The 7,832-nt window shown below is 42.2% G+C and overlaps 2 pseudogenes; both read right to left on the bottom strand.

Annotated features, from left to right (window-relative positions):
• Positions 1-2,377: 2,377 nt before the first annotated feature.
• LOC118706116 lies at positions 2,378-4,229 on the bottom strand (annotated as a pseudogene).
• A 1,602-nt stretch (positions 4,230-5,831) lies between these two features.
• LOC118706114 lies at positions 5,832-7,832 on the bottom strand (annotated as a pseudogene).

The raw sequence follows: 7,832 nt of genomic DNA on the forward strand, positions 1-7,832 counted from the left end.
GCTAGGTGAAAGAGCGTTGTTTTAAGAGTCATTAGTCTGGAGTCATGCCAGAGCAGTTTATTTCCATACCAGAATTTAAAAAAAGGGATCAATAAGCTTTTCAGAGCTTCAGTTCCCTAATCTTAAAATTGGAGCTAATAATTTCTTATATCAGGAATTGGAAGAGCCCAACAATAGGGGACTGAGCAAAGAGAATACATTTCTAAATTGGAATAAGATATAGCCATTGAAAATGGAAATGTAAATTTATATTTATTGATGTAAAAGCTATTTTCAACATACTCTGAATGAAAAAAAAGCAGTCTAGAGAGATGGGTATAGTATGATGCCACTGAGGCAAATTATACAAATGGAGACTTATAGAAAAGATATATTTATGCCTGGCTGGTGTGGCTCAATGGGTGAGCCTTAACCCCTGCACCTGGAGATCACCTGTTCGATTCCCTGTCAGGGCACACGCCCAGATTGCAGGCTCAGTCCCTAGAGTGGGATGTGCAGGAGACAATCTATCAGTGATTCTTTCTTGACTTTGGTGTTTCTCTTTTCCCCTTTTCCCTTCCTCTCTGAAACAATAAAAAAATAAAATAAAATAAAACCCCTCAAAGAAAATTAGGAAAAATCTTCATGATATTGGACTTGACAATGATTTCTTGGATATAACACTATTAAAAGCACAGACAATAAAATAAAAAATAGACAAATGGGACTACATTAAATTTAAATTTTTGTGTACCAACGGACAGAAGAAAATATTTTCAAATGACATATCTGATAAGGCGTTAATATCTAGAATATATAAGAACTCCTATGACTCAACAAAAAAATCAATCTTATTAAAAATGGGCAAAGTTCTTGAATAGACATTACTCCAAAGATCATTTATATATGGCCAACAAGAATATAAAAATATGCTCAAATCACTAATCGTCACAAAATGCGAATCAAAACCATAACAAAATATCACCTCATATCCATCAGAATGACTGTCAGATAAAGCAAAACAAGACAAAACAACCAGTGTTAGCAAGGCTGTATAGAAACTGGAACCCATGTGCACTGTTGGATGGACTGTAAAATGGTGCAGCCACTATGAAAAACAGTATGGAGGGTCCTTGAAAAAGAACTCCTACATGATCCAGAAACCTCACTTCTGGGCACACATCCAGAATACTTGAGAGCAGGGTCTTGAAAAGATATTTGCACATTCATGTTCATAGCAGCATTATTCACAATAGCCATGAGGTGGAAGCAGCCCAAATGTCCATCAACAGATTAATGGGAAAACAAAATGTGGTACCTACACATACAATGAAATATTGTTCAGCCTTAAAAAGGAAGGACAGTCTGACATAGGCAGTAACATGGATGAACCTTGAGGACATTATGTAAAGTGAAATGAGCCAGTGTGAAGTGAAAAGGTAAATACCATATGATTCCACTCATCCATGAACATTAACAGTAGTCAAATTCATAGAAACAGAAAGTAGAATGATGCTTGCCAGGAACTGGTGGGTGGGAGAAGGGTACAGAGTTTCAGTTTTTGCAAAATGAAACTGTTCTGGAAATAGGTTGTGCAGCCATGTGAATATGCTGAACACTACTGAATTGTACACTTAAAAATGGTGAAGGGTAGCCGAAACCAGTTTGGCTCAATGGATAGAGCGTCGGCCTGCGGACTGAAGGGTCCCAGGCTGGATTCTGGTCAAGGGCATGTACATTGGTTGCGGGCACATCCCCAGTGGGGTGTGTACAGGAGGCAGCTAGTCAATGTCTCTCTCTCATCGATGTTTCTACCTATCTCTCTCCCTTCCTCTCTATAAAAAAATCAATAAAATATATTTTTAAAAAAATGGTGAAGGGTAAATTTTAAGTTTTTTTTTTTCTTAATCACAATGAAAACAACAAACAAATGCCAAATGATTTTGTCATAATTTGTTCCCTCACTAGCCTGTTCCTCAAACCTGTGGGGAACCATCCAGGCCCAGGGAAGGTCTCCCTCGGCTCTTCCGTTTTCCCAAGTTCTATGGCTTCTCTGTGTACTACTTATTTGGCACTTGAACCTATGATGCTTTGCACTGTTTGAATGCCTTTAAATAGTTATTTCTAGAAGTGCATGTCCTTGTCTGTCCCATTGTTATGTAATACCTTAATATTTAATATTCACACACACTCATGCCCACTTCATTTAAACTTCCATTCCTGGGAAATAAGTGCAGGATAGAAGTTTTGGCTGTGGGCTAAGCTTAGTATATAATTACTAATTGTAGCTATTTAATATATTGTACTAGTAGACGAAATTCCAAATGTTTTTTCTTTCTTTTGTTTGATTTTTTCTCTTTCTTTTAAGGAATAAAGTGTATGTTATTTATCATGCCTTTTGGCTTAATCCTACTGAGTTAAGAACATTAACAATAACTGGCATACAACAAAGTTCCTGAAACACAGCAGATGAGTTACTTTACATACACATTGTAAGCATTCTACATAGTTATGAGACAGAAGTAACTGTAGACATTTTTTAAAACAGCAAAAATATACAAAACATTTACAACTGGAAATAATACTGGCCAAGTGCCTGGTGTTTTTATCCCAGAGACACACCACAGAAACCCAAAGTTAAGACAACAACGTCACAAAATGTTTTGAATATTAAGAATGTGTTTTTTGGGAGTGGACACAATAACAGCTTTTCCTTTGGCTTAAGACAGTCAGCAGTTTGCAGTGATTAAACTTAGAATTAGGAGGCAGAAGCCCCTGAGGAGTCAGAATTCCGAGCCAGGAGACCAGGAAGGGAGCACACCTGTTTCTCCATGACACTCAGTTCGGGCTCCCACCGTGAAGAGCTGATGGCAATTGTTGGATGGTGTGAGTGACTTTTGCACCTTCACTGCAATGAACGATAGTTTGTGAAATGCATGTCTCTTTTAAAATATAACTGTCTGTATCCCAGCAGGTGAAGCAGCGGTCAGTGTTCGCAGTCTGGGGTAATATATACCCCACCCAACTATGGGCTCTGTAAGCAGGGAGCATGGAGGTGTTAAGCAGCCCGGAGTTGCTGTCTGTGTCACTGTGGAGTTGATTGTAGTCACCTTTCTACCATATTAATTACAATCATAACCGTACTCTTTTTCTTGGCATTGTAATTGGAAGCTTCTCGCTAATACCTTATTCCTATGAATGCATTTGGGGCACAGCACATTATCCTCCAGGTGAGGGGGTGGAAAGTTACAGGAAGGTACGGAGAAGAGTGAACACACTTGCCCTGGCTTCTCAGGGACCCAGCTTGCCTGGCATAAAACTGTAGCTGCGTCTTGCAGGGAGACTGTCCATGAAGCACACACCACTTGTAACTAGAGGCCTCCTGTGGTGACTCCTCGGTCTCCATCTTCCCAGTCTTCCCAGTCATGGCTGCAATTCTGCTCCAGGAGACAAACACGGCATTGGCGTGGAAGTTGTCATGAAAATATTGCCCATTCCCTCAAGGAATGGAGCAGTCACTCTTAGGAGACCAAAACTGTCCAGTCGTTTCCCCCCTTTCCATCTTCAATTTCCTTTGTGATAATGTCAATATCCTTGCCTCTTCTGGTGTGATAGGAATATCCTTTTTGGTGGGCAAACTGCAGCTCGCAAGCCACATTGGCTCTTTGGCCCCTTGAGTGTGGCTCTTCCACAGAATACCACAGCCTGGGTGAGCCTATTTTGAAGAAGTTGTGTTAGAAGAAGTTTAAGTTTTTTGTTTGTTTTTTTAAAATATGTTTTATTGATTTTTTTACAGAGAGGAAGGGAGAGATATAGAGAGCTAGAAACGTCTATGAGAGAGAAACATCGACCAGCTGCCTCTTGCACACCCCCTACTGGGGATGTGCCCGCAACCAAGGTACATGCCCCTGACCGGAATCGAACCTGGGACCTTTCAGTCTGCAGACCGACGCTCTACCACTGAGCCAAACCGGTTTCAGCAGAAGAAGTTTAAAAAATTTGGCTCTCGAAAGAAATTTCAGTCATTGTACTGTTGATATTTGGCTCTGTTGACTAATGAGTTTGCAGACCACGGAGTTAGGGTAAGCACATTCACGTTTCCATTCCTGACCGCTGGTGCTCAGCTTTAATTGCTGGCACCAAGCCCTCACTACATCTCGGTAAATCAGGTTAACTGGTGGCAAGTGAATGGGCAGTGGAGGAATTGGTATCTTCTTGTGAACTCTTAGTCTTTTGTTTGCTTGTGCCATCTTTTGTGGACAGGAAACTGTCATCTTTCTTAGGTCTCTTCCGTTAGGTCTCTATCCCTGAGCTTCTTTGTACACTTGGTTCACCAGTAGCCCCATGTTTCTCTTTAGCTTGTACTGGTTGGAATTTGCACGCTTTTTTTCCCCGCTCCCTTGACTTCTTTGGGAGTTCCACTTCCTGCTTTTTGCAATTTTCCATATTCAGAAAAGAATTCAAGGCTGACAAGAATAAAATCTGCCGAAACCGGTTTGGCTCAGTGGATGGAGTGTTGGCCTACGGACTGAAGGGTCTCGGGTTCGATTCAGGTCAAGGGCATGTACCTTGGTTGCGGACATATCCCCGGTAGGGGGTGTGCAGGAGGCAGCTGATCGATGACTCTTTCTCATCGATGTTTCTAACTCTCTATCCCTCACCCTTCCTCTCTGTAAAAAATTAATAAAATACATTAAATAAATAAAAATAATTTGAAAAAAGAATAAAATCTTACTTTTCTGATTTATTCTTTTGCTCCACTTCAGTGATCTTTTTGCAGCATTTCCTATGCAGAGGTGAGAAACAGATCTAGAGAGAAGCTAAGTAATTTGTCCTCTGTCGCAAGGATTAAGGCTCTCTCTCTAGGCCACTGTCCTTAACTCAGCCTTACTTATAGTAAGCTAGCAGACATTTGCTTGTTCCCCTGAATAGCTCATCTTACCATTATTACCAAAGCCTAGGTTTTGCAGATTACACGGGAGGGAGAAAGTAAAGAACTGAAATGAACTCATGTTCGACAAGCCCCGAGGCTACTCAAGGTTCTTTTCTTCAAAATGAATTGTCTTTTAATGCTTTCTTATGTGGTTGCTTTATTAAAAATCTGAAAATACTGATAACAATGTAAACATATTCCTGATTTTCCATACTCAGAGACTGTTATTATTAACACCGTGGGGTATATCCTTCCAGATGTCTCTTGTACTCGTTTGTGATTCTCTCTTAACAGGTAACACTATTTTTTTGTTATATCTTTTTAAAAATATATATATATTTTATTGATTTTTTTACAGAGAGGAAGAGAGAGTTAGAAACATCAATGAGAGAGAATCATCGATTAGCTGCCTCTTGCACACCCCCTACTAGGGATGTGCCCGCAACCAAGGTACATGCCCTTGACTGGAATCGAACCCGGGACCTTTCAGTCCGCAGGCTGATGTTCTATCCACTAAGCCAAACCAATTTCAGCTGTCATATCTTTTATCATCTAAAAATACATGGTAGCCTAGCTGGTTTGGCTCAATTGGTTGAGTTTCGTCCTGTGCACCAGGAGGTTTCTGGTTTGGTTCCCAGTCCAGGTGCATGTGGGAAGCAATCAATAGACATTTCTCTCTCACATGGATATTTCTCTCTGTCTGTCTGTCTCTGTCTCTCTCCTCCCTTCCTCTCTAAAATCAATAAAAACATATATTTTTAAAAAGAAAATAAAGTTGACCTATTTATTTCTTTAAATATGAAAAAGTATAAAAATTAAAAGTATTAATAATTTTAATTAGTAGTATTTCCAACCTCTTGTTATATAGTTCGGTACATGCAGTATACTAATTTTACATTCTACTCCCCCTCTTCCCCCCGCAATGATCTCTGAACTCTTTACTGGCCTCCTGCCCCCCCCCCCAAGGGGTGTCCCACTTCTGCTGACTTTAATGCCTCAGAGTTTCAGTGTCCTTTACCTCAGCTACCAGTTTGCTGCCCACAGTCCTGTGGGTGGCGGTCTTTTGGGTGAACTGTATGGAGTGCTGTTGTCCAGGGCACCACCAAGATTCAAGTCCTCTCCTTCTACTGGCAGGCGGCATAGGGTTGCTCTCAACCTCCAGCTTGACCTTGATGCTCAGCAGGGCCTCCTCCTCCTGGGCTTGGCGCTGCCCTTCTGCCTGGGTCTGGGCCTGCTCTGACTCCCAGAGCAGCAGGATCCCACTGAGCTGTTCCATCTGCGTGGCATAGTGTACCTTCACCTCCCTCAGCTGCTCGCCAAGCTGGCCTTCGGATTTCTCATCAAGTCCAGGCTAACCTCCAAGGACTGAGCCATATGTCTGAGCTCTGTGAGTGACATCTCAGCAGCTCCTATCTCTGCTGTCTGCGAGGCGACCACTGTGGTGCCCACTGGGACCTGGTGGGAGTAATACTTGTCTCGCTCCTCTTGGTTCTTCTGAGCCAGCTCACCACCCTGGGCTCAGATGTCTGCCACGATCTTGCTGAGGATTTGTGGGCACCCAACTCCATGGTTAACCCAGAGTTGGAAATCTGGTTTTGTAGATCATTTATTTCCTCCTCGTGGTTCTTCTTCACTAAAAGCAACTCCTCCCTGAGAGCCTTGATTTCTGTCACCAGCTGCAGCCGAGTGACCTTTCAGAGCCACCGATTTTACTGTCCACAGACAGGCACATAGCCAGCTCTGTCTCATTCTTGACTCTGAAGTCATCAGCAATAAGATGGATATTGTCAATCTGCAGAATGATGTCCACAGAACTGGCAAAGATCTGAGTCCTGAGGTCCTCATGGTCTCGAAGGGGTCCCTTCTTCTTCAGGAGTTCCTGGAATTTGCTCTCCAATCTCTGATTATCAGCTTCCAGCTTCTCACCCTCTCCATGTAGGCGGCTAGTGGTTATTGAGTCATCGCATAGTCTCCTTCTCACTCTGAATGCCCCCTCTGCCTGCCAGACCCCCAGCCATCCCCATAGCCAAGGCCCTGGACACTGGTGGAGTAGAACATGGAGATCCAGGAGCCCTCGCACTCAGTGCTTATATAGACGCTGATGGCATGGATGGAGAATGTAAAGAACTGAAATGAACTCATGTTCATGCTGAATGACAGACTGGCTTAACTCTCTTATGAACCCCTGAAACTGACCTGGTCTTGGGATCTGGAATCAGTTTAATTTTTTTTTTTTTTTTTTTTAACACAAGATCACCAGCCTAAGAAATTCAGAAAGGAACTGGCTGGTCTTGGGCATAAACCAGGCAGTGACATATCCAAACATAGCCCTGACATTTCTGAAATAGTCCCTAGAAGCCCTGTTGGCATACTGCTGTCAGCTTTCCTTTCTGAGTGGTGTCCAGCAATTTGTCCCTTTGCCTCTCAATCAGTCCTCTCCAGGCTCTCTTTATAACAAAAACAAAACAAAGTGATCAGGGTAGAAATGTAAGTGTTAATATCTCCTCAGACTCAAGTGGAAATTCATTTTCTAGGAGTCTCCCGATTGGGTAACACCTCATTTCCTCCATTTACTATCCCGTCCCACAAGAGAACCATCCCATGGGGATGGAGGTGGTAGTGGCTCTTCCTTCATATCTAAAGTGCCAGCCACCTTGGTCATTGTTTCTGCACAGTGGTTAGGAGTGGGATAGTTCTTTATTGTGCTTGACTTTCTTAAGAACTTATGTTTAGCATATCTGGTCCTCAGGGAATTAACAGCCAGGGTACCACACCAATATCATGAGAATCAAAAATGTCCCCACAGTTTTAGAGTTTGAGGAGTAGTTGCATTCCTTTGAGATAAAACCCATCATGAACTGTAGTTCTGAGGCATTTGGGTCTCTTATTTACAAGGATCTTTTTGCATTTGGTGGGCTGT

Source organism: Pipistrellus kuhlii, unplaced genomic scaffold (genome assembly GCF_014108245.1).
Source record: "Pipistrellus kuhlii isolate mPipKuh1 unplaced genomic scaffold, mPipKuh1.p scaffold_m20_p_5, whole genome shotgun sequence".
Classification (NCBI taxonomy): domain Eukaryota; kingdom Metazoa; phylum Chordata; class Mammalia; order Chiroptera; family Vespertilionidae; genus Pipistrellus; species Pipistrellus kuhlii.